This window comes from Oryzias latipes, chromosome 1, assembly GCF_053564925.1.
Source record: "Oryzias latipes strain Hd-rR chromosome 1, Olatipes_Hd-rR_3.1".
Taxonomy (NCBI): domain Eukaryota; kingdom Metazoa; phylum Chordata; class Actinopteri; order Beloniformes; family Adrianichthyidae; genus Oryzias; species Oryzias latipes.
In genome coordinates this window covers 3,556,345-3,584,157 of record NC_136237.1, presented here as the reverse complement: position 1 = coordinate 3,584,157, position 27,813 = coordinate 3,556,345, and the positions used below count along the sequence as shown (strand labels likewise).

Below are 27,813 nucleotides of genomic sequence, written 5' to 3'. Positions count from 1 at the left end.
TCCTTGCACAACTTTGCACAGTCTTAGACATTCTAGTTTTAATGCGGTGTCCTTTTGACACAGTGGGCATTGGTGGTATAGTGGTAGCATAGCTGCCTTCCAAGCAGTTGACCTGGGTTCAATTCCCAGCCAATGCATTGATTAGTGTTTTTGAGAATTAAACTTCATGCTAAATATTATTCAAATAAAACCTGTAAAATGTCAACCTGTAATGTCTAATGTTGATCCAAGACATGGAAAACATAGCCCACACACTACTGAAGTGTCGAATTTTCCATTTTCATGTCTATATTGCCAGAGAAATCATTCAATGCTGAGAAATGTTTGCTTCTCTTGGAATCCCTTGTTTAGAATGTGTTCAAATGACAAGGTTGGTTCAAGTCATAGATAAGTCTCTATTGAAAAGTGGTTTATAATGTGTGTCATTATGTGCATAGGCTAAACTAGGGTTTCAGGTGAGTTCTCCTTTAAACATGGTGGATTCCCTGACCGGGAATTGAACCCAGACCGTGGCGGTGAGAGCGCCAAATCCTAGCCATTAGACCATGAGGGAAATTCCTGCATGAAGCAAACAACATTTTTAACAGACTACAAGAATTAGCATACGTTGCAAAAGACTGCAATTTTGATGTGGCCTTGTTGTAGATATTTCTGATTTTTGGAACAGTGCCCATTTATTTTTACTGTAGCAAATTTCTTCAGTTTGTTGTGTTGTTCATCTTGCTGCCATTGGGATGTTTGTCTTCTTGACTGCAACATGTGTCTACTTTAAAAAGTCAAACAGATGTCCAGATGGATCAGGTAACTCTGCCCCACACATGCTGCTAGTACTCCTGGGCTGATAGTTCAAATGCACATTAATTACTGCATAAACATATACATGGGCAAGTAAATGGCTTGTGCCACTGTGCAACAATGATGGGCTCTTGGACTAGAGGCGGGAACTCTTCCCTGCAGAAATTTGCACAGGCTGGGAGATTCTACCTTTAATGTGGGGGTAGCATCACTTGTGTGGGCATTGGTGGTATAGTGGTAGCATAGCTGCTTGCCATGCAGTTGACCTGGGTTCAATTCCCAGCCAATGCATTGATTGCTGTTTTTGTTATGTTCAGTAACCTTCTTGTGTCAAAGTATTTCATTAAAACATGTAGAGTGTCAACGTAAAAAGCCCAATGTCGATCTATGACAAGGAAAGCTTAGCTCACACTACAGAAATGCTGGCGTTTTCATCTTGTAAGAGAAATCATTCAATGCTGAGAGATGCTTTCATTCATTGGGTTATCTTCTTTAGGATGTGGTCAACACGCAAGGTTGGTCTCTCTTTGAAAAATGGTTCAGGATGTGTGTCATTGTAGGTTAAACTAGTGTTTCTGGCCAGTTTCCTTTTGAACATAGAGGATTCGCTGACAGGGAATTGAACCCGGACCGTGGCGGTGAAAGCACCAAATCCTAGCCATTAGACCATCAGGGAAATTCTCCTGTGGAAATGCTTCAAGAGAGTTGGCATTGGTAGCATAGGGGATGTCATAGCTGGGCGGGTGAATGGCTTGGGCTACTGTGCAACAATGATGGGTTCTTGGACTGGATGTGGGGACTCTTCCTTGCACAACTTTGCACAGTCTTAGACATTCTAGTTTTAATGCGGTGTCCTTTTGACACAGTGGGCATTGGTGGTATAGTGGTAGCATAGCTGCCTTTCAAGCAGTTGACCTGGGTTCAATTCCCAGCCAATGCATTGATTAGTGTTTTTGAGAATTAAACTTCATGCTAAATATTATTGAAATAAAACCTGTAAAATGTCAACCTGTAATGTCTAATGTTGATCCAAGACATGGAAAACATAGCCCACACGCTACTGAAGCTTCGAATTTTCCATCTTCATGTCTATATTGCCAGAGAAATCATTCAAATGCTGAGAAATATTTGCTTCTCTTGGAATCCCTTGTTTAGAATGTGTTCAAATGACAAGGTTGGTTCAAGTCTTAGATAAGTCTCTATTGAAAAGTGGTTTATAATGTGTGTCATTACGTGCATAGGCTAAACTAGGATGGATTCCCTGACCGGGAATTGAACCCGGACTGTGGCGGTGAGAGCGCCAAATCCTAGCCATTAGACCATGAGGGAAATTCCTGCATGAAGCAAACAACATTTTTAACAGACTACAAGAATTAGCATACGTTGCAAAAGACTGCAATTTTGATGTGGCCTTGTTGTAGATATTTCTGATTTTTGGAACAGTGCCCATTTATTTTTACTGTAGCAAATTTCTTCAGTTTGTTGTGTTGTTCATCTTGCTGCCATTGGGATGTTTGTCTTCTTGACTGCAACATGTGTCTACTTTAAAAAGTCAAACAGATGTCCAGATGGATCAGGTAACTCTGCCCCACACATGCTGCTAGTACTCCTGGGCTGATAGTTCAAATGCACATTAATTACTGCATAAACATATACATGGGCAAGTAAATGGCTTGTGCCACTGTGCTACAATGATGGGCTCTTGGACTAGAGGCGGGAACTCTTCCCTGCAGAAATTTGCACAGGCTGGGAGATTGTACCTTTAATGTGGGGGTAGCATCACTTGTGTGGGCATTGGTGGTATAGTGGTAGCATAGCTGCTTGCCATGCAGTTGACCTGGGTTCAATTCCCAGCCAATGCATTGATTGCTGTTTTTGTTATGTTCAGTAACCTTCTTGTGTCAAAGTATTTCATTAAAACATGTAGAGTGTCAACGTAAAAAGCCCAATGTCGATCTATGACAAGGAAAGCTTAGCTCACACTACAGAAATGCTGGCGTTTTCGTCTTGTAAGAGAAATCATTCAATGCTGAGAGATGCTTTCATTCATTGGGTTATCTTCTTTAGGATGTGGTCAACACGCAAGGTTGGTCTCTCTTTGAAAAATGGTTCAGGATGTGTGTCATTGTAGGTTAAACTAGTGTTTCATGCCAGTTTCCTTTTGAACATAGAGGATTCCCTGACCGGGAATTGAACCCAGACCGTGGCGGTGAAAGCACCAAATCCTAGCCATTAGACCATCAGGGAAATTCTCCTGTGGAAATGCTTCAAGAGAGTTGGCATTGGTAGCATAGGGGATGTCATAGCTGGGCGGGTGAATGGCTTGGGCTACTGTGCAACAATGATGGGTTCTTGGACTGGATGTGGGGACTCTTCCTTGCACAACTTTGCACAGTCTTAGACATTCTAGTTTTAATGCGGTGTCCTTTTGACACAGTGGGCATTGGTGGTATAGTGGTAGCATAGCTGCCTTCCAAGCAGTTGACCTGGGTTCAATTCCCAGCCAATGCATTGATTGGAGTTTTTGAGAATTAAACTTCATGCTAAATATTATTGAAATAAAACCTGTAAAATGTCAACCTGTAATGTCTAATGTTGATCCAAGACATGGAAAACATAGCCCACACACTACTGAAGTGTCGAATTTTCCATCTTCATGTCTATATTGCCAGAGAAATCATTCAATGCTGAGAAATGTTTGCTTCTCTTGGAATCCCTTGTTTAGAATGTGTTCAAATGACAAGGTTGGTTCAAGTCTTAGATAAGTCTCTATTGAAAAGTGGTTTATAATGTGTGTCATTATGTGCATAGGTTAAACTAGGGTTTCAGGTGAGTTCTCCTTTAAACATGGTGGATTCCCTGACCGGGAATTGAACCCGGACCGTGGCGGTGAGAGCGCCAAATCCTAGCCATTAGACCATCAGGGAAATGCCTGCATGAAGCAAACAACATTTTTAACAGACTACAAGAATTAGCATACGTTGCAAAAGACTGCAATTTTGATGTGGCCTTGTTGTAGATATTTCTGATTTTTGGAACAGTGCCCATTTATTTTTACTGTAGCAAATTTCTTCAGTTTATTGTGTTGTTCATCTTGCTGCCATTGGGATGTTTGTCTTCTTGACTGCAACATGTGTCTACTTTAAAAAGTCAAACAGATGTCCAGATGGATCAGGTAACTCTGCCCCACACATGCTGCTAGTACTCCTGGGCTGATAGTTCAAATGCACATTAATTACTGCATAAACATATACATGGGCAAGTAAATGGCTTGTGCCACTGTGCAACAATGATGGGCTCTTGGACTAGAGGCGGGAACTCTTCCCTGCAGAAATTTGCACAGGCTGGGAGATTCTACCTTTAATGTGGGGGTAGCATCACTTGTGTGGGCATTGGTGGTATAGTGGTAGCATAGCTGCTTGCCATGCAGTTGACCTGGGTTCAATTCCCAGCCAATGCATTGATTGCTGTTTTTGTTATGTTCAGTAACCTTCTTGTGTCAAAGTATTTCATTAAAACATGTAGAGTGTCAACGTAAAAAGCCCAATGTCGATCTATGACAAGGAAAGCTTAGCTCACACTACAGAAATGCTGGCGTTTTCGTCTTGTAAGAGAAATCATTCAATGCTGAGAGATGCTTTCATTCATTGGGTTATCTTCTTTAGGATGTGGTCAACACGCAAGGTTGGTCTCTCTTTGAAAAATGGTTCAGGATGTGTGTCATTGTAGGTTAAACTAGTGTTTCATGCCAGTTTCCTTTTGAACATAGAGGATTCCCTGACCGGGAATTGAAACCGGACCGTGTCGGTGAAAGCGCCAAATCCTAGCCATTAGACCATCAGGGAAATTCTCCTGTGGAAATGCTTCAAGAGAGTTGGCATTGGTAGCATAGGGGATGTCATAGCTGGGCGGGTGAATGGCTTGGGCTACTGTGCAACAATGATTGGTTCTTGGACTGAATGTGGGGACTCTTCCTTGCACAACTTTGCACAGTCTTAGACATTCTAGTTTTAATGCGGTGTCCTTTTGACACAGTGGGCATTGGTGGTATAGTGGTAGCATAGCTGCCTTCCAAGCAGTTGACCTGGGTTCAATTCCCAGCCAATGCATTGATTAGAGTTTTTGAGAATTAAACTTCATGCTAAATATTATTGAAATAAAACCTGTAAAATGTCAACCTGTAATGTCTAATGTTGATCCAAGACATGGAAAACATAGCCCACACACTACTGAAGTGTCGAATTTTCCATCTTCATGTCTATATTGCCAGAGAAATCATTCAAATGCTGAGAAATATTTGCTTCTCTTGGAATCCCTTGTTTAGAATGTGTTCAAATGACAAGGTTGGTTCAAGTCTTAGATAAGTCTCTATTGAAAAGTGGTTTATAATGTGTGTCATTATGTGCATAGGCTAAACTAGGGTTTCAGGTGAGTTCTCCTTTAAACATGGTGAATTCCCTGACCGGGAATTGAACCCGGACCGTGGCGGTGAGAGCGCCAAATCCTAGCCATTAGACCATGAGGGAAATTCCTGCATGAAGCAAACAACATTTTTAACAGACTACAAGAATTAGCATACGTTGCAAAAGACTGCAATTTTGATGTGGCCTTGTTGTAGATATTTCTGATTTTTGGAACAGTGCCCATTTATTTTTACTGTAGCAAATTTCTTCAGTTTGTTGTGTTGTTCATCTTGCTGCCATTGGGATGTTTGTCTTCTTGACTGCAACATGTGTCTACTTTAAAAAGTCAAACAGATGTCCAGATGGATCAGGTAACTCTGCCCCACACATGCTGCTAGTACTCCTGGGCTGATAGTTCAAATGCACATTAATTACTGCATAAACATATACATGGGCAAGTAAATGGCTTGTGCCACTGTGCAACAATGATGGGCTCTTGGACTAGAGGCGGGAACTCTTCCCTGCAGAAATTTGCACAGGCTGGGAGATTCTACCTTTAATGTGGGGGTAGCATCACTTGTGTGGGCATTGGTGGTATAGTGGTAGCATAGCTGCTTGCCATGCAGTTGACCTGGGTTCAATTCCCAGCCAATGCATTGATTGCTGTTTTTGTTATGTTCAGTAACCTTCTTGTGTCAAAGTATTTCATTAAAACATGTAGAGTGTCAACGTAAAAAGCCCAATGTCGATCTATGACAAGGAAAGCTTAGCTCACACTACAGAAATGCTGGCGTTTTCATCTTGTAAGAGAAATCATTCAATGCTGAGAGATGCTTTCATTCATTGGGTTATCTTCTTTAGGATGTGGTCAACACGCAAGGTTGGTCTCTCTTTGAAAAATGGTTCAGGATGTGTGTCATTGTAGGTTAAACTAGTGTTTCTGGCCAGTTTCCTTTTGAACATAGAGGATTCGCTGACCGGGAATTGAACCTGGACCGTGGCGGTGAAAGCACCAAATCCTAGCCATTAGACCATCAGGGAAATTCTCCTGTGGAAATGCTTCAAGAGAGTTGGCATTGGTAGCATAGGGGATGTCATAGCTGGGCGGGTGAATGGCTTGGGCTACTGTGCAACAATGATGGGTTCTTGGACTGGATGTGGGGACTCTTCCTTGCACAACTTTGCACAGTCTTAGACATTCTAGTTTTAATGCGGTGTCCTTTTGACACAGTGGGCATTGGTGGTATAGTGGTAGCATAGCTGCCTTCCAAGCAGTTGACCTGGGTTCAATTCCCAGCCAATGCATTGATTAGAGTTTTTGAGAATTAAACTTCATGCTAAATATTATTCAAATAAAACCTGTAAAATGTCAACCTGTAATGTCTAATGTTGATCCAAGACATGGAAAACATAGCCGACACACTACTGAAGTGTCGAATTTTCCATCTTCATGTCTATATTGCCAGAGAAATCATTAAAATGCTGAGAAATATTTGCTTCTCTTGGAATCCCTTGTTTAGAATGTGTTCAAATGACAAGGTTGGTTCAAGTCTTAGATAAGTCTCTATTGAAAAGTGGTTTATAATGTGTGTCATTATGTGCATAGGCTAAACTAGGGTGGATTCCCTGACCGGGAATTGAACCCGGACTGTGGCGGTGAGAGCGCCAAATCCTAGCCATTAGACCATGAGGGAAATTCCTGCATGAAGCAAACAACATTTTTAACAGACTACAAGAATTAGCATACTTTGCAAAAGACTGCAATTTTGATGTGGCCTTGTTGTAGATATTTCTGATTTTTGGAACAGTGCCCATTTATTTTTACTGTAGCAAATTTCTTCAGTTTGTTGTGTTGTTCATCTTGCTGCCATTGGGATGTTTGTCTTCTTGACTGCAACATGTGTCTACTTTAAAAAGTCAAACAGATGTCCAGATGGATCAGGTAACTCTGCCCCACACATGCTGCTAGTACTCCTGGGCTGATAGTTCAAATGCACATTAATTACTGCATAAACATATACATGGGCAAGTAAATGGCTTGTGCCACTGTGCTACAATGATGGGCTCTTGGACTAGAGGCGGGAACTCTTCCCTGCAGAAATTTGCACAGGCTGGGAGATTGTACCTTTAATGTGGGGGTAGCATCACTTGTGTGGGCATTGGTGGTATAGTGGTAGCATAGCTGCTTGCCATGCAGTTGACCTGGGTTCAATTCCCAGCCAATGCATTGATTGCTGTTTTTGTTATGTTCAGTAACCTTCTTGTGTCAATTTCATTAAAACATGTAGAGTGTCAACGTAAAAAGCCCAATGTCGATCTATGACAAGGAAAGCTTAGCTCACACTACAGAAATGCTGGCGTTTTCGTCTTGTAAGAGAAATCATTCAATGCTGAGAGATGCTTTCATTCATTGGGTTATCTTCTTTAGGATGTGGTCAACACGCAAGGTTGGTCTCTCTTTGAAAAATGGTTCAGGATGTGTGTCATTGTAGGTTCAACTAGTGTTTCATGCCAGTTTCCTTTTGAACATAGAGGATTCCCTGACCGGGAATTGAACCCGGACCGTGGCGGTGAAAGCGCCAAATCCTAGCCATTAGACCATCAGGGAAATTCTCCTGTGGAAATGCTTCAAGAGAGTTGGCATTGGTAGCATAGGGGATGTCATAGCTGGGCGGGTGAATGGCTTGGGCTACTGTGCAACAATGATGGGTTCTTGGACTGGATGTGGGGACTCTTCCTTGCACAACTTTGCACAGTCTTAGACATTCTAGTTTTAATGCGGTGTCCTTTTGACACAGTGGGCATTGGTGGTATAGTGGTAGCATAGCTGCTTTCCAAGCATTTGACCTGGGTTCAATTCCCAGCCAATGCATTGATTGGAGTTTTTGAGAATTAAACTTCATGCTAAATATTATTGAAATAAAACCTGTAAAATGTCAACCTGTAATGTCTAATGTTGATCCAAGACATGGAAAACATAGCCGACACACTACTGAAGTGTCGAATTTTCCATCTTCATGTCTATATTGCCAGAGAAATCATTCAAATGCTGAGAAATATTTGCTTCTCTTGGAATCCCTTGTTTAGAATGTGTTCAAATGACAAGGTTGGTTCAAGTCATAGATAAGTCTCTATTGAAAAGTGGTTTATAATGTGTGTCATCATGTGCATAGGCTAAACTAGGGTTTCAGGTGAGTTCTCCTTTAAACATGGTGGATTCCCTGACCGGGAATTGAACCCGGACCGTGGCGGTGAGAGCGCCAAATCCTAGCCATTAGACCATCAGGGAAATGCCTGCATGAAGCAAACAACATTTTTAACAGACTACAAGAATTAGCATACGTTGCAAAAGACTGCAATTTTGATGTGGCCTTGTTGTAGATATTTCTGATTTTTGGAACAGTGCCCATTTATTTTTACTGTAGCAAATTTCTTCAGTTTATTGTGTTGTTCATCTTGCTGCCATTGGGATGTTTGTCTTCTTGACTGCAACATGTGTCTACTTTAAAAAGTCAAACAGATGTCCAGATGGATCAGGTAACTCTGCCCCACACATGCTGCTAGTACTCCTGGGCTGATAGTTCAAATGCACATTAATTACTGCATAAACATATACATGGGCAAGTAAATGGCTTGTGCCACTGTGCAACATTGATGGGCTCTTGGACTAGAGGCGGGAACTCTTCCCTGCAGAAATTTGCACAGGCTGGGAGATTCTACCTTTAATGTGGGGGTAGCATCACTTGTGTGGGCATTGGTGGTATAGTGGTAGCATAGCTGCTTGCCATGCAGTTGACCTGGGTTCAATTCCCAGCCAATGCATTGATTGCTGTTTTTGTTATGTTCAGTAACCTTCTTGTGTCAAAGTATTTCATTAAAACATGTAGAGTGTCAACGTAAAAAGCCCAATGTCGATCTATGACAAGGAAAGCTTAGCTCACACTACAGAAATGCTGGCGTTTTCGTCTTGTGAGAGAAATCAGTCAATGCTGAGAGATGCTTTCATTCATTGGGTTATCTTCTTTAGGATGTGGTCAACACGCAAGGTTGGTCTCTCTTTGAAAAATGGTTCAGGATGTGTGTCATTGTAGGTTAAACTAGTGTTTCTGGCCAGTTTCCTTTTGAACATAGAGGATTCCCTGACCGGGAATTGAACCCAGACCGTGGCGGTGAAAGCGCCAAATCCTAGCCATTAGACCATCAGGGAAATTCTCCTGTGGAAATGCTTCAAGAGAGTTGGCATTGGTAGCATAGGGGATGTCATAGCTGGGCTGGTGAATGGCTTGGGCTACTGTGCAACAATGATGGGTTCTTGGACTGGATGTGGGGACTCTTCCTTGCACAACTTTGCACAGTCTTAGACATTCTAGTTTTAATGCGGTGTCCTTTTGACACAGTGGGGATTGGTGGTATAGTGGTAGCATAGCTGCCTTCCAAGCAGTTGACCTGGGTTCAATTCCCAGCCAATGCATTGATTAGTGTTTTTGAGAATTAAACTTCATGCTAAATATTATTCAAATAAAACCTGTAAAATGTCAACCTCTAATGTCTAATGTTGATCCAAGACATGGAAAACATAGCCCACACACTACTGAAGTGTTGAATTTTCCATCTTCATGTCTATATTGCCAGAGAAATCATTCAATGCTGAGAAATGTTTGCTTCTCTTGGAATCCCTTGTTTAGAATGTGTTCAAATGACAAGGTTGGTTCAAGTCTTAGATAAGTCTCTATTGAAAAGTGGTTTATAATGTGTGTCATTATGTGCATAGGCTAAACTAAGGTTTCAGGTGAGTTCTCCTTCAAACATGGTGGATTCCCTGACCGGGAATTGAACCCAGACCGTGGCGGTGAGAGCGCCAAATCCTAGCCATTAGAGCATGAGGGAAATGCCTGCATGAAGCAAACAACATTTTTAACAGACTACAAGAATTAGCATACGTTGCAAAAGACTGCAATTTTGATGTGGCCTTGTTGTAGATATTTCTGATTTTTGGAACAGTGCCCATTTATTTTTACTGTAGCAAATTTCTTCAGTTTGTTGTGTTGTTCATCTTGCTGCCATTGGGATGTTTGTCTTCTTGACTGCAACATGTCTCTACTTTAAAAAGTCAAACAGATGTCCAGATGGATCAGGTAACTCTGCCCCACACATGCTGCTAGTACTCTTGGGCTGATAGTTCAAATGCACATTAATTACTGCATAAACATATACATGGGCAAGTAAATGGCTTGTGCCACTGTGCAACAATGATGGGCTCTTGGACTAGAGGCGGGAACTCTTCCCTGCAGAAATTTGCACAGGCTGGGAGATTCTACCTTTAATGTGGGGGTAGCATCACTTGTGTGGGCATTGGTGGTATAGTGGTAGCATAGCTGCTTGCCATGCAGTTGACCTGGGTTCAATTCCCAGCCAATGCATTGATTGCTGTTTTTCTTATGTTCAGTAACCTTCTTGTGTCAAAGTATTTCATTAAAACATGTAGAGTGTCAACGTAAAAAGCCCAATGTCGATCTATGACAAGGAAAGCTTAGCTCACACTACAGAAATGCTGGCGTTTTCATCTTGTAAGAGAAATCATTCAATGCTGAGAGATGCTTTCATTCATTGGGTTATCTTCTTTAGGATGTGGTCAACACGCAAGGTTGGTCTCTCTTTGAAAAATGGTTCAGGATGTGTGTCATTGTAGGTTAAACTAGTGTTTCTGGCCAGTTTCCTTTTGAACATAGAGGATTCGCTGACCGGGAATTGAACCCGGACCGTGGCGGTGAAAGCACCAAATCCTAGCCATTAGACCATCAGGGAAATTCTCCTGTGGAAATGCTTCAAGAGAGTTGGCATTGGTAGCATAGGGGATGTCAAAGCTGGGCGGGTGAATGGCTTGGGCTACTGTGCAACAATGATGGGTTCTTGGACTGGATGTGGGGACTCTTCCTTGCACAACTTTGCACAGTCTTAGACATTCTAGTTTTAATGCGGTGTCCTTTTGACACAGTGGGCATTGGTGGTATAGTGGTAGCATAGCTGCCTTCCAAGCAGTTGACCTGGGTTCAATTCCCAGCCAATGCATTGATTAGAGTTTTTGAGAATTAAACTTCATGCTAAATATTATTGAAATAAAAACTGTAAAATGTCAACCTGTAATGTCTAATGTTGATCCAAGACATGGAAAACATAGCCCACACACTACTGAAGTGTCGAATTTTCCATCTTCATGTCTATATTGCCAGAGAAATCATTCAAATGCTGAGAAATATTTGCTTCTCTTGGAATCCCTTGTTTAGAATGTGTTCAAATGACAAGGTTGGTTCAAGTCTTAGATAAGTCTCTATTGAAAAGTGGTTTATAATGTGTGTCATTACGTGCATAGGCTAAACTAGGGTGGATTCCCTGACCGGGAATTGAACCCGGACTGTGGCGGTGAGAGCGCCAAATCCTAGCCATTAGACCATGAGGGAAATTCCTGCATGAAGCAAACAACATTTTTAACAGACTACAAGAATTAGCATACGTTGCAAAAGACTGCAATTTTGATGTGGCCTTGTTGTAGATATTTCTGATTTTTGGAACAGTGCCCATTTATTTTTACTGTAGCAAATTTCTTCAGTTTGTTGTGTTGTTCATCTTGCTGCCATTGGGATGTTTGTCTTCTTGACTGCAACATGTGTCTACTTTAAAAAGTCAAACAGATGTCCAGATGGATCAGGTAACTCTGCCCCACACATGCTGCTAGTACTCCTGGGCTGATAGTTCAAATGCACATTAATTACTGCATAAACATATACATGGGCAAGTAAATGGCTTGTGCCACTGTGCTACAATGATGGGCTCTTGGACTAGAGGCGGGAACTCTTCCCTGCAGAAATTTGCACAGGCTGGGAGATTGTACCTTTAATGTGGGGGTAGCATCACTTGTGTGGGCATTGGTGGTATAGTGGTAGCATAGCTGCTTGCCATGCAGTTGACCTGGGTTCAATTCCCAGCCAATGCATTGATTGCTGTTTTTGTTATGTTCAGTAACCTTCTTGTGTCAAAGTATTTCATTAAAACATGTAGAGTGTCAACGTAAAAAGCCCAATGTCGATCTATGACAAGGAAAGCTTAGCTCACACTACAGAAATGCTGGCGTTTTCGTCTTGTAAGAGAAATCATTCAATGCTGAGAGATGCTTTCATTCATTGGGTTATCTTCTTTAGGATGTGGTCAACACGCAAGGTTGGTCTCTCTTTGAAAAATGGTTCAGGATGTGTGTCATTGTAGGTTAAACTAGTGTTTCATGCCAGTTTCCTTTTGAACATAGAGGATTCCCTGACCGGGAATTGAACCCGGACCGTGGCGGTGAAAGCGCCAAATCCTAGCCATTAGACCATCAGGGAAATTCTCCTGTGGAAATGCTTCAAGAGAGTTGGCATTGGTAGCATAGGGGATGTCATAGCTGGGCGGGTGAATGGCTTGGGCTACTGTGCAACAATGATGGGTTCTTGGACTGGATGTGGGGACTCTTCCTTGCACAACTTTGCACAGTCTTAGACATTCTAGTTTTAATGCGGTGTCCTTTTGACACAGTGGGCATTGGTGGTATAGTGGTAGCATAGCTGCCTTCCAAGCAGTTGACCTGGGTTCAATTCCCAGCCAATGCATTGATTAGTGTTTTTGAGAATTAAACTTCATGCTAAATATTATTCAAATAAAACCTGTTAAATGTCAACCTGTAATGTCTAATGTTGATCCAAGACATGGAAAACATAGCCCACACACTACTGAAGTGTCGAATTTTCCATCTTCATGTCTATATTGCCAGAGAAATCATTCAATGCTGAGAAATGTTTGCTTCTCTTGGAATCCCTTGTTTAGAATGTGTTCAAATGACAAGGTTGGTTCAAGTCATAGATAAGTGTCTATTGAAAAGTGGTTTATAATGTGTGTCATTATGTGCATAGGCTAAACTAGGGTTTCAGGTGAGTTCTCCTTTAAACATGGTGGATTCCCTGACCGGGAATTGAACCCAGACCGTGGCGGTGAGAGCGCCAAATCCTAGCCATTAGACCATGAGGGAAATTCCTGCATGAAGCAAACAACATTTTTAACAGACTACAAGAATTAGCATACGTTGCAAAAGACTGCAATTTTGATGTGGCCTTGTTGTAGATATTTCTGATTTTTGGAACAGTGCCCATTTATTTTTACTGTAGCAAATTTCTTCAGTTTGTTGTGTTGTTCATCTTGCTGCCATTGGGATGTTTGTCTTCTTGACTGCAACATGTGTCTACTTTAAAAAGTCAAACAGATGTCCAGATGGATCAGGTAACTCTGCCCCACACATGCTGCTAGTACTCCTGGGCTGATAGTTCAAATGCACATTAATTACTGCATAAACATATACATGGGCAAGTAAATGGCTTGTGCCACTGTGCAACAATGATGGGCTCTTGGACTAGAGGCGGGAACTCTTCCCTGCAGAAATTTGCACAGGCTGGGAGATTGTACCTTTAATGTGGGGGTAGCATCACTTGTGTGGGCATTGGTGGTATAGTGGTAGCATAGCTGCTTGCCATGCAGTTGACCTGGGTTCAATTCCCAGCCAATGCATTGATTGCTGTTTTTCTTATGTTCAGTAACCTTCTTGTGTCAAAGTATTTCATTAAAACATGTAGAGTGTCAACGTAAAAAGCCCAATGTCGATCTATGACAAGGAAAGCTTAGCTCACACTACAGAAATGCTGGCGTTTTCGTCTTGTAAGAGAAATCATTCAATGCTGAGAGATGCTTTCATTCATTGGGTTATCTTCTTTAGGATGTGGTCAACACGCAAGGTTGGTCTCTCTTTGAAAAATGGTTTAGGATGTGTGTCATTGTAGGTTAAACTAGTGTTTCATGCCAGTTTCCTTTTGAACATAGAGGATTCCCTGACCGGGAATTGAACCCGGACCGTGGCGGTGAAAGCGCCAAATCCTAGCCATTAGACCATCAGGGAAATTCTCCTGTGGAAATGCTTCAAGAGAGTTGGCATTGGTAGCATAGGGGATGTCATAGCTGGGCGGGTGAATGGCTTGGGCTACTGTGCAACAATGATGGGTTCTTGGACTGGATGTGGGGACTCTTCCTTGCACAACTTTGCACAGTCTTAGACATTCTAGTTTTAATGCGGTGTCCTTTTGACACAGTGGGCATTGGTGGTATAGTGGTAGCATAGCTGCCTTCCAAGCAGTTGACCTGGGTTCAATTCCCAGCCAATGCATTGATTAGTGTTTTTGAGAATTAAACTTCATGCTAAATATTATTCAAATAAAACCTGTTAAATGTCAACCTGTAATGTCTAATGTTGATCCAAGACATGGAAAACATAGCCCACACACTACTGAAGTGTCGAATTTTCCATCTTCATGTCTATATTGCCAGAGAAATCATTCAATGCTGAGAAATGTTTGCTTCTCTTGGAATCCCTTGTTTAGAATGTGTTCAAATGACAAGGTTGGTTCAAGTCATAGATAAGTCTCTATTGAAAAGTGGTTTATAATGTGTGTCATTATGTGCATAGGCTAAACTAGGGTTTCAGGTGAGTTCTCCTTTAAACATGGTGGATTCCCTGACCGGGAATTGAACCCAGACCGTGGCGGTGAGAGCGCCAAATCCTAGCCATTAGACCATGAGGGAAATTCCTGCATGTAGCAAACAACATTTTTAACAGACTACAAGAATTAGCATACGTTGCAAAAGACTGCAATTTTGATGTGGCCTTGTTGTAGATATTTCTGATTTTTGGAACAGTGCCCATTTATTTTTACTGTAGCAAATTTCTTCAGTTTGTTGTGTTGTTCATCTTGCTGCCATTGGGATGTTTGTCTTCTTGACTGCAACATGTGTCTACTTTAAAAAGTCAAACAGATGTCCAGATGGATCAGGTAACTCTGCCCCACACATGCTGCTAGTACTCCTGGGCTGATAGTTCAAATGCACATTAATTACTGCATAAACATATACATGGGCAAGTAAATGGCTTGTGCCACTGTGCAACAATGATGGGCTCTTGGACTAGAGGCGGGAACTCTTCCCTGCAGAAATTTGCACAGGCTGGGAGATTCTACCTTTAATGTGGGGGTAGCATCACTTGTGTGGGCATTGGTGGTATAGTGGTAGCATAGCTGCTTGCCATGCAGTTGACCTGGGTTCAATTCCCAGCCAATGCATTGATTGCTGTTTTTGTTATGTTCAGTAACCTTCTTGTGTCAAAGTATTTCATTAAAACATGTAGAGTGTCAACGTAAAAAGCCCAATGTCGATCTATGACAAGGAAAGCTTAGCTCACACTACAGAAATGCTGGCGTTTTCATCTTGTAAGAGAAATCATTCAATGCTGAGAGATGCTTTCATTCATTGGGTTATCTTCTTTAGGATGTGGTCAACACGCAAGGTTGGTCTCTCTTTGAAAAATGGTTCAGGATGTGTGTCATTGTAGGTTAAACTAGTGTTTCTGGCCAGTTTCCTTTTGAACATAGAGGATTCGCTGACCGGGAATTGAACCCGGACCGTGGCGGTGAAAGCACCAAATCCTAGCCATTAGACCATCAGGGAAATTCTCCTGTGGAAATGCTTCAAGAGAGTTGGCATTGGTAGCATAGGGGATGTCATAGCTGGGCGGGTGAATGGCTTGGGCTACTGTGCAACAATGATGGGTTCTTGGACTGGATGTGGGGACTCTTCCTTGCACAACTTTGCACAGTCTTAGACATTCTAGTTTTAATGCGGTGTCCTTTTGACACAGTGGGCATTGGTGGTATAGTGGTAGCATAGCTGCCTTCCAAGCAGTTGACCTGGGTTCAATTCCCAGCCAATGCATTGATTAGAGTTTTTGAGAATTAAACTTCATGCTAAATATTATTGAAATAAAACCTGTAAAATGTCAACCTGTAATGTCTAATGTTGATCCAAGACATGGAAAACATAGCCCACACACTACTGAAGTGTCGAATTTTCCATCTTCATGTCTATATTGCCAGAGAAATCATTCAAATGCTGAGAAATATTTGCTTCTCTTGGAATCCCTTGTTTAGAATGTGTTCAAATGACAAGGTTGGTTCAAGTCTTAGATAAGTCTCTATTGAAAAGTGGTTTATAATGTGTGTCATTATGTGCATAGGCTAAACTAGGGTTTTAGGTGAGTTCTCCTTTAAACATGGTGGATTCCCTGACCGGGAATTGAACCCGGACCGTGGCGGTGAGAGCGCCAAATCCTAGCCATTAGACCATCAGGGAAATGCCTGCATGAAGCAAACAACATTTTTAACAGACTACAAGAATTAGCATACGTTGCAAAAGACTGCAATTTTGATGTGGCCTTGTTGTAGATATTTCTGATTTTTGGAACAGTGCCCATTTATTTTTACTGTAGCAAATTTCTTCAGTTTATTGTGTTGTTCATCTTGCTGCCATTGGGATGTTTGTCTTCTTGACTGCAACATGTGTCTACTTTAAAAAGTCAAACAGATGTCCAGATGGATCAGGTAACTCTGCCCCACACATGCTGCTAGTACTCCTGGGCTGATAGTTCAAATGCACATTAATTACTGCATAAACATATACATGGGCAAGTAAATGGCTTGTGCCACTGTGCAACAATGATGGGCTCTTGGACTAGAGGCGGGAACTCTTCCCTGCAGAAATTTGCACAGGCTGGGAGATTCTACCTTTAATGTGGGGGTAGCATCACTTGTGTGGGCATTGGTGGTATAGTGGTAGCATAGCTGCTTGCCATGCAGTTGACCTGGGTTCAATTCCCAGCCAATGCATTGATTGCTGTTTTTGTTATGTTCAGTAACCTTCTTGTGTCAAAGTATTTCATTAAAACATGTAGAGTGTCAACGTAAAAAGCCCAATGTCGATCTATGACAAGGAAAGCTTAGCTCACACTACAGAAATGCTGGCGTTTTCGTCTTGTAAGAGAAATCATTCAATGCTGAGAGATGCTTTCATTCATTGGGTTATCTTCTTTAGGATGTGGTCAACACGCAAGGTTGGTCTCTCTTTGAAAAATGGTTCAGGATGTGTGTCATTGTAGGTTAAACTAGTGTTTCATGCCAGTTTCCTTTAGAACATAGAGGATTCCCTGACCCGGAATTGAACCCGGACCGTGGCGGTGAAAGCGCCAAATCCTAACCATTAGACCATCAGGGAAATTCTCCTGTGGAAATGCTTCAAGAGAGTTGGCATTGGTAGCATAGGGGATGTCATAGCTGGGCGGGTGAATGGCTTGGGCTACTGTGCAACAATGATGGGTTCTTGGACTGGATGTGGGGACTCTTCCTTGCACAACTTTGCACAGTCTTAGACATTCTAGTTTTAATGCGGTGTCCTTTTGACACAGTGGGCATTGGTGGTATAGTGGTAGCATAGCTGCCTTCCAAGCAGTTGACCTGGGTTCAATTCCCAGCCAATGCATTGATTAGTGTTTTTGAGAATTAAACTTCATGCTAAATATTATTGAAATAAAACCTGTAAAATGTCAACCTGTAATGTCTAATGTTGATCCAAGACATGGAAAACATAGCCCACACACTACTGAAGTGTCGAATTTTCCATCTTCATGTCTATATTGCCAGAGAAATCATTCAAATGCTGAGAAATGTTTGCTTCTCTTGGAATCCCTTGTTTAGAATGTGTTCAAATGACAAGGTTGGTTCAAGTCTTAGATAAGTCTCTATTGAAAAGTGGTTTATAATGTGTGTCATTATGTGCATAGGCTAAACTAGGGTTTCAGGTGAGTTCTCCTTTAAACATGGTGGATTCCCTGACCGGGAATTGAACCCGGACCATGGCAGTGAGAGAGCCAAATCCTAGCCATTAGACCATCAGGGAAATTCCTGCATGAAGCAAACAACATTTTTAACAGACTACAAGAATTAGCATACGTTGCAAAAGACTGCAATTTTGATGTGGCCTTGTTGTAGATATTTCTGATTTTTGGAACAGTGCCCATTTATTTTTACTGTAGCAAATTTCTTCAGTTTGTTGTGTTGTTCATCTTGCTGCCATTGGGATGTTTGTCTTCTTGACTGCAACATGTGTCTACTTTAAAAAGTCAAACAGATGTCCAGATGGATCAGGTAACTCTGCCCCACACATGCTGCTAGTACTCCTGGGCTGATAGTTCAAATGCACATTAATTACTGCATAAACATAAACATGGGCAAGTAAATGGCTTGTGCCACTGTGCAACAATGATGGGCTCTTGGACTAGAGGCGGGAACTCTTCCCTGCAGAAATTTGCACAGGCTGGGAGATTCTACCTTTAATGTGGGGGTAGCATCACTTGTGTGGGCATTGGTGGTATAGTGGTAGCATAGCTGCTTGCCATGCAGTTTACCTGGGTTCAATTCCCAGCCAATGCATTGATTGCTGTTTTTGTTATGTTCAGTAACCTTCTTGTGTCAAAGTATTTCATTAAAACATGTAGAGTGTCAACGTAAAAAGCCCAATGTCGATCTATGACAAGGAAAGCTTAGCTCACACTACTGAAATGCTGGCGTTTTCGTCTTGTAAGAGAAATCATTCAATGCTGAGAGATGCTTTCATTCATTGGGTTATCTTCTGTAGGATGTGGTCAACACGCAAGGTTTGTCTCTCTTTGAAAAATGGTTCAGGATGTGTGTCATTGTAGGTTAAACTAGCGTTTCATGCCAGTTTCCTTTTGAACATAGAGGATTCGCTGACCGGGAATTGAACCCAGACCGTGGCAGTGAAAGCGCCAAATCCTAGCCATTAGACCATCAGGGAAATTCTCCTGTGGAAATGCTTCAAGAGAGTTGGCATTGGTAGCATAGGGGATGTCATAGCTGGGCGGGTGAATGGCTTGGGCTACTGTGCAACAATGATGGGTTCTTGGACTGGATGTGGGGACTCTTCCTTGCACAACTTTGCAAAGTCTTAGACATTCTAGTTTTAATGCGGTGTCCTTTTGACACAGTGGGGATTGGTGGTATAGTGGTAGCATAGCTGCCTTCCAAGCAGTTGACCTGGGTTCAATTCCCAGCCAATGCATTGTTTAGTGTTTTTGATAATTAAACTTCATGATAAATATTATTGAAATAAAACCTGTACAATGTCAACCTGTAATGTCTAATGTTGATCCAAGACATGGAACACAGCCCACACACTACTGAAGTGTCGAATTTTCCATCTTCATGTCTATATTGCCAGAGAAATCATTCAAATGCTGAGAAATGTTTGCTTCTCTTGGAATCCCTTGTTTAGAATGTGTTCCAATGACAAGGTTGGTTCAAGTCTTAGATAAGTCTCTATTGAAAAGTGGTTTATAATGTGTGTCATTATGTGCATAGGCTAAACTAGGGTTTCAGGTGTGTTCTCCTATAAACATGGTGGATTCCCTGACCGGGAATTGAACCCGGACCGTGGCGGTGAGAGCGCCAAATCCTAGCCATTAGACCATGAGGGAAATTCCTGCATGAAGCAAACAACATTTTTAACAGACTACAAGAATTAGCATACGTTGCAAAAGACTGCAATTTTGATGTGGCCTTGTTGTAGATATTTCTGATTTTTGGAACAGTGCCCATTTATTTTTACTGTAGCAAATTTCTTCAGTTTGTTGTGTTGTTCATCTTGCTGCCATTGGGATGTTTGTCTTCTTGACTGCAACATGTGTCTACTTTAAAAAGTCAAACAGATGTCCAGATGGATCAGGTAACTCTGCCCCACACATGCTGCTAGTACTCCTGGGCTGATAGTTCAAATGCACATTAATTACTGCATAAACATATACATGGGCAAGTAAATGGCTTGTGCCACTGTGCAACAATGATGGGCTCTTGGACTAGAGGCGGGAACTCTTCCCTGCAGAAATTTGCACAGGCTGGGAGATTCTACCTTTAATGTGGGGGTAGCATCACTTGTGTGGGCATTGGTGGTATAGTGGTAGCATAGCTGCCTGCCATGCAGTTGACCTGGGTTCAATTCCCAGCCAATGCATTGATTGCTGTTTTTGTTATGTTCAGTAACCTTCTTGTGTCAAAGTATTTCATTAAAACATGTAGAGTGTCAACGTAAAAAGCCCAATGTCGATCTATGACAAGGAAAGCTTAGCTCACACTACTGAAATGCTGGCGTTTTCGTCTTGTAAGAGAAATCATTCAATGCTGAGAGATGCTTTCATTCATTGGGTTATCTTCTTTAGGATGTGGTCAACACGCAAGGTTGGTCTCTCTTTGAAAAATGGTTCAGGATGTGTGTCATTGTAGGTTAAACTAGTGTTTCTGGCCAGTTTCCTTTTGAACATAGAGGATTCCCTGACCCGGAATTGAACCCGGACCGTGGTGGTGAAAGCGCCAAATCCTAGCCATTAGACCATCAGGGAAATTCTCCTGTGGAAATGCTTCAAGAGAGTTGGCATTGGTAGCATAGGGGATGTCATAGCTGGGCGGGTGAATGGCTTGGGCTACTGTGCAACAATGATGGGTTCTTGGACTGGATGTGGGGACTCTTCCTTGCACAACTTTGCACAGTCTTAGACATTCTAGTTTTAATGCGGTGTCCTTTTGACACAGTGGGCATTGGTGGTATAGTGGTAGCATAGCTGCCTTCCAAGCAGTTGACCTGGGTTCAATTCCCAGCCAATGCATTGTTTAGTGTTTGTGAGAATTAAACTTCATGCTAAATATTATTGAAATAAAACCTGTAAAATGTCAACCTGTAATGTCTAATGTTGATCCAAGACATGGAAAACATAGCCCACACACTACTGAAGTGTCGAATTTTCCATCTTCATGTCTATATTGCCAGAGAAATCATTCAATGCTGAGAAATGTTTGCTTCTCTTGGAATTCCTTGTTTAGAATGTGTTCAAATGACAAGGTTGGTTCAAGTCTTAGATAAGTCTCTATTGAAAAGTGGTTTATAATGTGTGTCATTATGTGCATAGGCTAAACTAGGGTTTCAGGTGAGTTCTCCTTTAAACATGGTGGATTCCCTGACCGGGAATTGAACCCGGACCGTGGCGGTGAGAGCGCCAAATCCTAGCCATTAGACCATCAGGGAAATGCCTGCATGAAGCAAACAACATTTTTAACAGACTACAAGAATTAGCATACGTTGCAAAAGACTGCAATTTTGATGTGGCCTTGTTGTAGATATTTCTGATTTTTGGAACAGTGCCCATTTATTTTTACTGTAGCAAATTTCTTCAGTTTGTTGTGTTGTTCATCTTGCTGCCATTGGGATGTTTGTCTTCTTGACTGCAACATGTGTCTACTTTAAAAAGTCAAACAGATGTCCAGATGGATCAGGTAACTCTGCCCCACACATGCTGCTAGTACTCCTGGGCTGATAGTTCAAATGCACATTAATTACTGCATAAACATATACATGGGCAAGTAAATGGCTTGTGCCACTGTGCAACAATGATGGGCTCTTGGACTAGAGGCGGGAACTCTTCCCTGCAGAAATTTGCACAGGCTGGGAGATTCTACCTTTAATGTGGGGGTAGCATCACTTGTGTGGGCATTGGTGGTATAGTGGTAGCATAGCTGCTTGCCATACAGTTGACCTGGGTTCAATTCCCAGCCAATGCATTGATTGCTGTTTTTGTTATGTTCAGTAACCTTCTTGTGTCAAAGTATTTCATTAAAACATGTAGAGTGTCAACGTAAAAAGCCCAATGTCGATCTATGACAAGGAAAGCTTAGCTCACACTACTGAAATGCTGGCGTTTTCGTCTTGTAAGAGAAATCATTCAATGCTGAGAGATGCTTTCATTCATGGGGTTATCTTCTGTAGGATGTGGTCAACACGCAAGGTTGGTCTCTCTTCGAAAAATGGTTCAGGATGTGTGTCATTGTAGGTTAAACTAGTGTTTCATGCCAGTTTCCTTTTGAACATAGAGGATTCCCTGACCGGGAATTGAACCCGGACCGTGGCGGTGAAAGCGCCAAATCCTAGCCATTAGACCATCAGGGAAATTCTCCTGTGGAAATGCTTCAAGAGAGTTGGCATTGGTAGCATAGGGGATGTCATAGCTGGGCGGGTGAATGGCTTGGGCTACTGTGCAACAATGATGGGTTCTTGGACTGGATGTGGGGACTCTTCCTTGCACAACTTTGCACAGTCTTAGACATTCTAGTTTTAATGCGGTGTCCTTTTGACACAGTGGGCATTGGTGGTATAGTGGTAGCATAGCTGCCTTCCAAGCAGTTGACCTGGGTTCAATTCCCAGCCAATGCATTGATTAGTGTTTTTGAGAATTAAACTTCATGCTAAATATTATTGAAATAAAACCTGTAAAATGTCAACCTGTAATGTCTAATGTTGATCCAAGACATGGAAAACATAGCCCACACACTACTGAAGTGTCGAATTTTCCATCTTCATGTCTATATTGCCAGAGAAATCATTCAAATGCTGAGAAATATTTGCTTCTCTTGGAATCCCTTGTTTAGAATGTGTTCAAATGACAAGGTTGGTTCAAGTCTTAGATAAGTCTCTATTGAAAAGTGGTTTATAATGTGTGTCATTATGTGCATAGGCTAAACTAGGGTTTCAGGTGAGTTCTCCTTTAAACATGGTGGATTCCCTGACCGGGAATTGAACCCGGACCGTGGCGGTGAGAGCGCCAAATCCTAGCCATTAGACCATCAGGGAAATTCCTGCATGAAGCAAACAACATTTTTAACAGACTACAAGAATTAGCATACGTTGCAAAAGACTGCAATTTTGATGTGGCCTTGTTGTAGATATTTCTGATTTTTGGAACAGTGCCCATTTATTTTTACTGTAGCAAATTTCTTCAGTTTGTTGTGTTGTTCATCTTGCTGCCATTGGGATGTTTGTCTTCTTGACTGCAACATGTGTCTACTTTAAAAAGTCAAACAGATGTCCAGATGGATCAGGTAACTCTGCCCCACACATGCTGCTAGTACTCCTGGGCTGATAGTTCAAATGCACATTAATTACTGCATAAACATATACATGGGCAAGTAAATGGCTTGTGCCACTGTGCAACAATGATGGGCTCTTGGACTAGAGGCGGGAACTCTTCCCTGCAGAAATTTGCACAGGCTGGGAGATTCTACCTTTAATGTGGGGGTAGCATCACTTGTGTGGGCATTGGTGGTATAGTGGTAGCATAGCTGCTTGCCATACAGTTGACCTGGGTTCAATTCCCAGCCAATGCATTGATTGCTGTTTTTGTTATGTTCAGTAACCTTCTTGTGTCAAAGTATTTCATTAAAACATGTATAGTGTCAACGTAAAAAGCCCAATGTCGATCTATGACAAGGAAAGCTTAGCTCACACTACTGAAATGCTGGCGTTTTCGTCTTGTAAGAGAAATCATTCAATGCTGAGAGATGCTTTCATTCATGGGGTTATCTTCTGTAGGATGTGGTCAACACGCAAGGTTGGTCTCTCTTTGAAAAATGGTTCAGGATGTGTGTCATTGTAGGTTAAACTAGTGTTTCATGCCAGTTTCCTTTTGAACATAGAGGATTCCCTGACCGGGAATTGAACCCGGACCGTGGCGGTGAAAGCGCCAAATCCTAGCCATTAGACCATCAGGGAAATTCTCCTGTGGAAATGCTTCAAGAGAGTTGGCATTGGTAGCATAGGGGATGTCATAGCTGGGCGGGTGAATGGCTTGGGCTACTGTGCAACAATGATGGGTTCTTGGACTGGATGTGGGGACTCTTCCTTGCACAACTTTGCACAGTCTTAGACATTCTAGTTTTAATGCGGTGTCCTTTTGACACAGTGGGCATTGGTGGTATAGTGGTAGCATAGCTGCCTTCCAAGCAGTTGACCTGTGTTCAATTCCCAGCCAATGCATTGATTAGTGTTTTTGAGAATTAAACTTCATGCTAAATATTATTGAAATAAAACCTGTAAAATGTCAACCTGTAATGTCTAATGTTGATCCAAGACATGGAAAACATAGCCCACACACTACTGAAGTGTCGAATTTTCCATCTTCATGTCTATATTGCCAGAGAAATCATTCAAATGCTGAGAAATATTTGCTTCTCTTGGAATCCCTTGTTTAGAACGTGTTCAAATGACAAGGTTGGTTCAAGTCTTAGATAAGTCTCTATTGAAAAGTGGTTTATAATGTGTGTCATTATGTGCATAGGCTAAACAAGGGTTTCAGGTGAGTTCTCCTTTAAACATGGTGGATTCCCTGACCGGGAATTGAACCCGGACCGTGGCGGTGAGAGCGCCAAATCCTAGCCATTAGACCATCAGGGAAATTCCTGCATGAAGCAAACAACATTTTTAACAGACTACAAGAATTAGCATACGTTGCAAAAGACTGCAATTTTGATGTGGCCTTGTTGTAGATATTTCTGATTTTTGGAACAGTGCCCATTTATTTTTACTGTAGCAAATTTCTTCAGTTTGTTGTGTTGTTCATCTTGCTGCCATTGGGATGTTTGTCTTCTTGACTGCAACATGTGTCTACTTTAAAAAGTCAAACAGATGTCCAGATGGATCAGGTAACTCTGCCCCACACATGCTGCTAGTACTCCTGGGCTGATAGTTCAAATGCACATTAATTACTGCATAAACATATACAAGGGCAAGTAAATGGCTTGTGCCACTGTGCAACAATGATGCGCTCTTGGACTAGAGGCGGGAACTCTTCCCTGCAGAAATTTGCACAGGCTGGGAGATTCTACCTTTAATGTGGGGGTAGCATCACTTTTGTGGGCATTGGTGGTATAGTGGTAGCATAGCTGCTTGCCATGCAGTTGACCTGGGTTCAATTCCCAGCCAATGCATTGATTGCTGTTTTTGTTATGTTCAGTAACCTTCTTGTGTCAAAGTATTTCATTAAAACATGTAGAGTGTCAACGTAAAAAGCCCAATGTCGATCTATGACAAGGAAAGCTTAGCTCACACTGCTGAAATGCTGGTGTTTTCGTCTTGTAAGAGAAATCATTCAATGCTGAGAGATGCTTTCATTCATTGGGTTATCTTCTTTAGGATGTGGTCAACACGCAAGGTTGGTCTCTCTTTGAAAAATGGTTCAGGATGTGTGTCATTGTAGGTTAAACTAGTGTTTCTGGCCAGTTTCCTTTTGAACATAGAGGATTCCCTGACCGGGAATTGGACCCGGACCGTGGCGGTGAAAGCGCCAAATCCTAGCCATTAGACCATCAGGGAAATTCTCCTGTGGAAATGCTTCAAGAGAGTTGGCATTGGTAGCATAGGGGATGTCATAGCTGGGCGGGTGAATGGCTTGGGCTACTGTGCAACAATGATGGGTTCTTGGACTGGATGTGGGGACTCTTCCTTGCACAACTTTGCACAGTCTTAGACATTCTAGTTTTAATGCGGTGTCCTTTTGACACAGTGGGCATTGGTGGTATAGTGGTAGCATAGCTGCCTTCCAAGCAGTTGACCTGTGTTCAATTCCCAGCCAATGCATTGATTAGTGTTTTTGAGAATTAAACTTCATGCTAAATATTATTGAAATAAAACCTGTAAAATGTCAACCTGTAATGTCTAATGTTGATCCAAGACATGGAAAACATAGCCCACACACTACTGAAGTGTCGAATTTTCCATCTTCATGTCTATATTGCCAGAGAAATCATTCAAATGCTGAGAAATATTTGCTTCTCTTGGAATCCCTTGTTTAGAACGTGTTCAAATGACAAGGTTGGTTCAAGTCTTAGATAAGTCTCTATTGAAAAGTGGTTTATAATGTGTGTCATTATGTGCATAGGCTAAACTAGGGTTTCAGGTGAGTTCTCCTTTAAACATGGTGGATTCCCTGACCGGGAATTGAACCCGGACCGTGGCGGTGAGAGCACCAAATCCTAGCCATTAGACCATCAGGGAAATTCCTGCATGAAGCAAACAACATTTTTAACAGACTACAAGAATTAGCATACGTTGCAAAAGACTGCAATTTTGATGTGGCCTTGTTGTAGATATTTCTGATTTTTGGAACAGTGCCCATTTATTTTTACTGTAGCAAATTTCTTCAGTTTGTTGTGTTGTTCATCTTGCTGCCATTGGGATGTTTGTCTTCTTGACTGCAACATGTGTCTACTTTAAAAAGTCAAACAGATGTCCAGATGGATCAGGTAACTCTGCCCCACACATGCTGCTAGTACTCCTGGGCTGATAGTTCAAATGCACATTAATTACTGCATAAACATATACATGGGAAAGTAAATGGCTTGTGCCACTGTGCAACAATGATGGGCTCTTGGACTAGAGGCGGGAACTCTTCCCTGCAGAAATTTGCACAGGCTGGGAGATTCTACCTTTAATGTGGGGGTAGCATCACTTGTGTGGGCATTGGTGGTATAGTGGTAGCATAGCTGCTTGCCATACAGTTGACCTGGGTTCAATTCCCAGCCAATGCATTGATTGCTGTTTTTGTTATGTTCAGTAACCTTCTTGTGTCAAAGTATTTCATTAAAACATGTAGAGTGTCAACGTAAAAAGCCCAATGTCGATCTATGACAAGGAAAGCTTAGCTCACACTACTGAAATGCTGGCGTTTTCGTCTTGTAAGAGAAATCATTCAATGCTGAGAGATGCTTTCATTCATGGGGTTATCTTCTGTAGGATGTGGTCAACACGCAAGGTTGGTCTCTCTTCGAAAAATGGTTCAGGATGTGTGTCATTGTAGGTTAAACTAGTGTTTCATGCCAGTTTCCTTTTGAACATAGAGGATTCCCTGACCGGGAATTGAACCCGGACCGTGGCGGTGAAAGCGCCAAATCCTAGCCATTAGACCATCAGGGAAATTCTCCTGTGGAAATGCTTCAAGAGAGTTGGCATTGGTAGCATAGGGGATGTCATAGCTGGGCGGGTGAATGGCTTGGGCTACTGTGCAACAATGATGGGTTCTTGGACTGGATGTGGGGACTCTTCCTTGCACAACTTTGCACAGTCTTAGACATTCTAGTTTTAATGCGGTGTCCTTTTGACACAGTGGTATAGTGGTAGCATAGCTGCCTTCCAAGCAGTTGACCTGGGTTCAATTCCCAGCCAATGCATTGATTAGAGTTTTTGAGAATTAAACTTCATGCTAAATATTATTGAAATAAAACCTGTAAAATGTCAACCTGTAATGTCTAATGTTGATCCAAGACATGGAAAACATAGCCCACACACTACTGAAGTGTCGAATTTTCCATCTTCATGTCTATATTGCCAGAGAAATCATTCAATGCTGAGAAATGTTTGCTTCTCTTGGAATCCCTTGTTTAGAATGTGTTCAAATGACAAGGTTGGTTCAAGTCTTAGATAAGTCTCTATTGAAAAGTGGTTTATAATGTGTGTCATTATGTGCATAGGCTAAACTAGGGTTTCAGGTGAGTTCTCCTTTAAACATGGTGGATTCCCTGACTGGGAATTGAACCCGGACCGTGGCGGTGAGAGCGCCAAATCCTAGCCATTAGAGCATCAGGGAAATTCCTGCATGAAGCAAACAACATTTTTAACAGACTACAAGAATTAGCATACGTTGCAAAAGACTGCAATTTTGATGTGGCCTTGTTGTAGATATTTCTGATTTTTGGAACAGTGCCCATTTATTTTTACTGTAGCAAATTTCTTCAGTTTGTTGTGTTGTTCATCTTGCTGCCATTGGGAT

General features: G+C 41.9%; 56 non-coding genes across 56 annotated transcripts; 34 read left to right on the top strand and 22 right to left on the bottom strand.

Moving 5' to 3' along the window:
• Window positions 1-66: 66 nt before the first annotated feature.
• On the top strand, window positions 67-137 carry trnag-ucc (transfer RNA glycine (anticodon UCC)). The gene has a single exon. It is a non-coding gene; the product is annotated as a tRNA-Gly (tRNA).
• An 878-nt stretch (window positions 138-1,015) lies between these two features.
• trnag-gcc (transfer RNA glycine (anticodon GCC)) lies at window positions 1,016-1,086 on the top strand. Its single transcript has one exon. It is a non-coding gene; the product is annotated as a tRNA-Gly (tRNA).
• Window positions 1,087-1,664: 578 nt separating this feature from the next.
• Window positions 1,665-1,735, top strand: trnae-uuc (transfer RNA glutamic acid (anticodon UUC)). The gene has a single exon. It is a non-coding gene; the product is annotated as a tRNA-Glu (tRNA).
• Window positions 1,736-2,586: 851 nt separating this feature from the next.
• On the top strand, window positions 2,587-2,657 carry trnag-gcc (transfer RNA glycine (anticodon GCC)). The gene has a single exon. It is a non-coding gene; the product is annotated as a tRNA-Gly (tRNA).
• A 313-nt stretch (window positions 2,658-2,970) lies between these two features.
• Window positions 2,971-3,042, bottom strand: trnae-uuc (transfer RNA glutamic acid (anticodon UUC)). The gene has a single exon. It is a non-coding gene; the product is annotated as a tRNA-Glu (tRNA).
• A 193-nt stretch (window positions 3,043-3,235) lies between these two features.
• trnag-ucc (transfer RNA glycine (anticodon UCC)) lies at window positions 3,236-3,306 on the top strand. The gene has a single exon. It is a non-coding gene; the product is annotated as a tRNA-Gly (tRNA).
• Window positions 3,307-3,650: 344 nt separating this feature from the next.
• On the bottom strand, window positions 3,651-3,722 carry trnae-cuc (transfer RNA glutamic acid (anticodon CUC)). The gene has a single exon. It is a non-coding gene; the product is annotated as a tRNA-Glu (tRNA).
• Window positions 3,723-4,184: 462 nt separating this feature from the next.
• On the top strand, window positions 4,185-4,255 carry trnag-gcc (transfer RNA glycine (anticodon GCC)). Its single transcript has one exon. It is a non-coding gene; the product is annotated as a tRNA-Gly (tRNA).
• A 578-nt stretch (window positions 4,256-4,833) lies between these two features.
• On the top strand, window positions 4,834-4,904 carry trnag-ucc (transfer RNA glycine (anticodon UCC)). The gene has a single exon. It is a non-coding gene; the product is annotated as a tRNA-Gly (tRNA).
• A 345-nt stretch (window positions 4,905-5,249) lies between these two features.
• Window positions 5,250-5,321, bottom strand: trnae-cuc (transfer RNA glutamic acid (anticodon CUC)). The gene has a single exon. It is a non-coding gene; the product is annotated as a tRNA-Glu (tRNA).
• Window positions 5,322-5,783: 462 nt separating this feature from the next.
• On the top strand, window positions 5,784-5,854 carry trnag-gcc (transfer RNA glycine (anticodon GCC)). Its single transcript has one exon. It is a non-coding gene; the product is annotated as a tRNA-Gly (tRNA).
• Window positions 5,855-6,432: 578 nt separating this feature from the next.
• trnag-ucc (transfer RNA glycine (anticodon UCC)) lies at window positions 6,433-6,503 on the top strand. Its single transcript has one exon. It is a non-coding gene; the product is annotated as a tRNA-Gly (tRNA).
• An 851-nt stretch (window positions 6,504-7,354) lies between these two features.
• trnag-gcc (transfer RNA glycine (anticodon GCC)) lies at window positions 7,355-7,425 on the top strand. The gene has a single exon. It is a non-coding gene; the product is annotated as a tRNA-Gly (tRNA).
• A 309-nt stretch (window positions 7,426-7,734) lies between these two features.
• trnae-uuc (transfer RNA glutamic acid (anticodon UUC)) lies at window positions 7,735-7,806 on the bottom strand. Its single transcript has one exon. It is a non-coding gene; the product is annotated as a tRNA-Glu (tRNA).
• Window positions 7,807-7,999: 193 nt separating this feature from the next.
• Window positions 8,000-8,070, top strand: trnag-ucc (transfer RNA glycine (anticodon UCC)). The gene has a single exon. It is a non-coding gene; the product is annotated as a tRNA-Gly (tRNA).
• Window positions 8,071-8,415: 345 nt separating this feature from the next.
• trnae-cuc (transfer RNA glutamic acid (anticodon CUC)) lies at window positions 8,416-8,487 on the bottom strand. Its single transcript has one exon. It is a non-coding gene; the product is annotated as a tRNA-Glu (tRNA).
• A 462-nt stretch (window positions 8,488-8,949) lies between these two features.
• trnag-gcc (transfer RNA glycine (anticodon GCC)) lies at window positions 8,950-9,020 on the top strand. Its single transcript has one exon. It is a non-coding gene; the product is annotated as a tRNA-Gly (tRNA).
• Window positions 9,021-9,333: 313 nt separating this feature from the next.
• On the bottom strand, window positions 9,334-9,405 carry trnae-uuc (transfer RNA glutamic acid (anticodon UUC)). Its single transcript has one exon. It is a non-coding gene; the product is annotated as a tRNA-Glu (tRNA).
• Window positions 9,406-9,598: 193 nt separating this feature from the next.
• Window positions 9,599-9,669, top strand: trnag-ucc (transfer RNA glycine (anticodon UCC)). The gene has a single exon. It is a non-coding gene; the product is annotated as a tRNA-Gly (tRNA).
• Window positions 9,670-10,547: 878 nt separating this feature from the next.
• trnag-gcc (transfer RNA glycine (anticodon GCC)) lies at window positions 10,548-10,618 on the top strand. The gene has a single exon. It is a non-coding gene; the product is annotated as a tRNA-Gly (tRNA).
• A 313-nt stretch (window positions 10,619-10,931) lies between these two features.
• On the bottom strand, window positions 10,932-11,003 carry trnae-uuc (transfer RNA glutamic acid (anticodon UUC)). The gene has a single exon. It is a non-coding gene; the product is annotated as a tRNA-Glu (tRNA).
• Window positions 11,004-11,196: 193 nt separating this feature from the next.
• On the top strand, window positions 11,197-11,267 carry trnag-ucc (transfer RNA glycine (anticodon UCC)). The gene has a single exon. It is a non-coding gene; the product is annotated as a tRNA-Gly (tRNA).
• An 851-nt stretch (window positions 11,268-12,118) lies between these two features.
• On the top strand, window positions 12,119-12,189 carry trnag-gcc (transfer RNA glycine (anticodon GCC)). Its single transcript has one exon. It is a non-coding gene; the product is annotated as a tRNA-Gly (tRNA).
• A 313-nt stretch (window positions 12,190-12,502) lies between these two features.
• Window positions 12,503-12,574, bottom strand: trnae-uuc (transfer RNA glutamic acid (anticodon UUC)). Its single transcript has one exon. It is a non-coding gene; the product is annotated as a tRNA-Glu (tRNA).
• Window positions 12,575-12,767: 193 nt separating this feature from the next.
• On the top strand, window positions 12,768-12,838 carry trnag-ucc (transfer RNA glycine (anticodon UCC)). Its single transcript has one exon. It is a non-coding gene; the product is annotated as a tRNA-Gly (tRNA).
• Window positions 12,839-13,716: 878 nt separating this feature from the next.
• On the top strand, window positions 13,717-13,787 carry trnag-gcc (transfer RNA glycine (anticodon GCC)). Its single transcript has one exon. It is a non-coding gene; the product is annotated as a tRNA-Gly (tRNA).
• A 313-nt stretch (window positions 13,788-14,100) lies between these two features.
• trnae-uuc (transfer RNA glutamic acid (anticodon UUC)) lies at window positions 14,101-14,172 on the bottom strand. Its single transcript has one exon. It is a non-coding gene; the product is annotated as a tRNA-Glu (tRNA).
• A 193-nt stretch (window positions 14,173-14,365) lies between these two features.
• Window positions 14,366-14,436, top strand: trnag-ucc (transfer RNA glycine (anticodon UCC)). Its single transcript has one exon. It is a non-coding gene; the product is annotated as a tRNA-Gly (tRNA).
• An 878-nt stretch (window positions 14,437-15,314) lies between these two features.
• Window positions 15,315-15,385, top strand: trnag-gcc (transfer RNA glycine (anticodon GCC)). Its single transcript has one exon. It is a non-coding gene; the product is annotated as a tRNA-Gly (tRNA).
• A 313-nt stretch (window positions 15,386-15,698) lies between these two features.
• On the bottom strand, window positions 15,699-15,770 carry trnae-uuc (transfer RNA glutamic acid (anticodon UUC)). The gene has a single exon. It is a non-coding gene; the product is annotated as a tRNA-Glu (tRNA).
• A 193-nt stretch (window positions 15,771-15,963) lies between these two features.
• Window positions 15,964-16,034, top strand: trnag-ucc (transfer RNA glycine (anticodon UCC)). Its single transcript has one exon. It is a non-coding gene; the product is annotated as a tRNA-Gly (tRNA).
• A 345-nt stretch (window positions 16,035-16,379) lies between these two features.
• trnae-cuc (transfer RNA glutamic acid (anticodon CUC)) lies at window positions 16,380-16,451 on the bottom strand. The gene has a single exon. It is a non-coding gene; the product is annotated as a tRNA-Glu (tRNA).
• Window positions 16,452-16,913: 462 nt separating this feature from the next.
• On the top strand, window positions 16,914-16,984 carry trnag-gcc (transfer RNA glycine (anticodon GCC)). Its single transcript has one exon. It is a non-coding gene; the product is annotated as a tRNA-Gly (tRNA).
• A 313-nt stretch (window positions 16,985-17,297) lies between these two features.
• trnae-uuc (transfer RNA glutamic acid (anticodon UUC)) lies at window positions 17,298-17,369 on the bottom strand. The gene has a single exon. It is a non-coding gene; the product is annotated as a tRNA-Glu (tRNA).
• Window positions 17,370-17,562: 193 nt separating this feature from the next.
• trnag-ucc (transfer RNA glycine (anticodon UCC)) lies at window positions 17,563-17,633 on the top strand. Its single transcript has one exon. It is a non-coding gene; the product is annotated as a tRNA-Gly (tRNA).
• Window positions 17,634-17,978: 345 nt separating this feature from the next.
• Window positions 17,979-18,050, bottom strand: trnae-cuc (transfer RNA glutamic acid (anticodon CUC)). The gene has a single exon. It is a non-coding gene; the product is annotated as a tRNA-Glu (tRNA).
• Window positions 18,051-18,512: 462 nt separating this feature from the next.
• trnag-gcc (transfer RNA glycine (anticodon GCC)) lies at window positions 18,513-18,583 on the top strand. Its single transcript has one exon. It is a non-coding gene; the product is annotated as a tRNA-Gly (tRNA).
• Window positions 18,584-19,161: 578 nt separating this feature from the next.
• On the top strand, window positions 19,162-19,232 carry trnag-ucc (transfer RNA glycine (anticodon UCC)). The gene has a single exon. It is a non-coding gene; the product is annotated as a tRNA-Gly (tRNA).
• Window positions 19,233-19,575: 343 nt separating this feature from the next.
• Window positions 19,576-19,647, bottom strand: trnae-cuc (transfer RNA glutamic acid (anticodon CUC)). Its single transcript has one exon. It is a non-coding gene; the product is annotated as a tRNA-Glu (tRNA).
• A 462-nt stretch (window positions 19,648-20,109) lies between these two features.
• On the top strand, window positions 20,110-20,180 carry trnag-gcc (transfer RNA glycine (anticodon GCC)). Its single transcript has one exon. It is a non-coding gene; the product is annotated as a tRNA-Gly (tRNA).
• A 578-nt stretch (window positions 20,181-20,758) lies between these two features.
• trnag-ucc (transfer RNA glycine (anticodon UCC)) lies at window positions 20,759-20,829 on the top strand. Its single transcript has one exon. It is a non-coding gene; the product is annotated as a tRNA-Gly (tRNA).
• A 344-nt stretch (window positions 20,830-21,173) lies between these two features.
• On the bottom strand, window positions 21,174-21,245 carry trnae-cuc (transfer RNA glutamic acid (anticodon CUC)). The gene has a single exon. It is a non-coding gene; the product is annotated as a tRNA-Glu (tRNA).
• A 462-nt stretch (window positions 21,246-21,707) lies between these two features.
• trnag-gcc (transfer RNA glycine (anticodon GCC)) lies at window positions 21,708-21,778 on the top strand. Its single transcript has one exon. It is a non-coding gene; the product is annotated as a tRNA-Gly (tRNA).
• A 313-nt stretch (window positions 21,779-22,091) lies between these two features.
• On the bottom strand, window positions 22,092-22,163 carry trnae-uuc (transfer RNA glutamic acid (anticodon UUC)). Its single transcript has one exon. It is a non-coding gene; the product is annotated as a tRNA-Glu (tRNA).
• A 193-nt stretch (window positions 22,164-22,356) lies between these two features.
• trnag-ucc (transfer RNA glycine (anticodon UCC)) lies at window positions 22,357-22,427 on the top strand. Its single transcript has one exon. It is a non-coding gene; the product is annotated as a tRNA-Gly (tRNA).
• A 345-nt stretch (window positions 22,428-22,772) lies between these two features.
• trnae-cuc (transfer RNA glutamic acid (anticodon CUC)) lies at window positions 22,773-22,844 on the bottom strand. Its single transcript has one exon. It is a non-coding gene; the product is annotated as a tRNA-Glu (tRNA).
• A 462-nt stretch (window positions 22,845-23,306) lies between these two features.
• On the top strand, window positions 23,307-23,377 carry trnag-gcc (transfer RNA glycine (anticodon GCC)). Its single transcript has one exon. It is a non-coding gene; the product is annotated as a tRNA-Gly (tRNA).
• A 313-nt stretch (window positions 23,378-23,690) lies between these two features.
• Window positions 23,691-23,762, bottom strand: trnae-uuc (transfer RNA glutamic acid (anticodon UUC)). The gene has a single exon. It is a non-coding gene; the product is annotated as a tRNA-Glu (tRNA).
• Window positions 23,763-23,955: 193 nt separating this feature from the next.
• trnag-ucc (transfer RNA glycine (anticodon UCC)) lies at window positions 23,956-24,026 on the top strand. Its single transcript has one exon. It is a non-coding gene; the product is annotated as a tRNA-Gly (tRNA).
• A 345-nt stretch (window positions 24,027-24,371) lies between these two features.
• Window positions 24,372-24,443, bottom strand: trnae-cuc (transfer RNA glutamic acid (anticodon CUC)). The gene has a single exon. It is a non-coding gene; the product is annotated as a tRNA-Glu (tRNA).
• A 462-nt stretch (window positions 24,444-24,905) lies between these two features.
• Window positions 24,906-24,976, top strand: trnag-gcc (transfer RNA glycine (anticodon GCC)). Its single transcript has one exon. It is a non-coding gene; the product is annotated as a tRNA-Gly (tRNA).
• Window positions 24,977-25,289: 313 nt separating this feature from the next.
• trnae-uuc (transfer RNA glutamic acid (anticodon UUC)) lies at window positions 25,290-25,361 on the bottom strand. The gene has a single exon. It is a non-coding gene; the product is annotated as a tRNA-Glu (tRNA).
• A 193-nt stretch (window positions 25,362-25,554) lies between these two features.
• Window positions 25,555-25,625, top strand: trnag-ucc (transfer RNA glycine (anticodon UCC)). The gene has a single exon. It is a non-coding gene; the product is annotated as a tRNA-Gly (tRNA).
• A 345-nt stretch (window positions 25,626-25,970) lies between these two features.
• trnae-cuc (transfer RNA glutamic acid (anticodon CUC)) lies at window positions 25,971-26,042 on the bottom strand. The gene has a single exon. It is a non-coding gene; the product is annotated as a tRNA-Glu (tRNA).
• Window positions 26,043-26,504: 462 nt separating this feature from the next.
• Window positions 26,505-26,575, top strand: trnag-gcc (transfer RNA glycine (anticodon GCC)). The gene has a single exon. It is a non-coding gene; the product is annotated as a tRNA-Gly (tRNA).
• A 313-nt stretch (window positions 26,576-26,888) lies between these two features.
• trnae-uuc (transfer RNA glutamic acid (anticodon UUC)) lies at window positions 26,889-26,960 on the bottom strand. Its single transcript has one exon. It is a non-coding gene; the product is annotated as a tRNA-Glu (tRNA).
• Window positions 26,961-27,813: the final 853 nt, after the last annotated feature.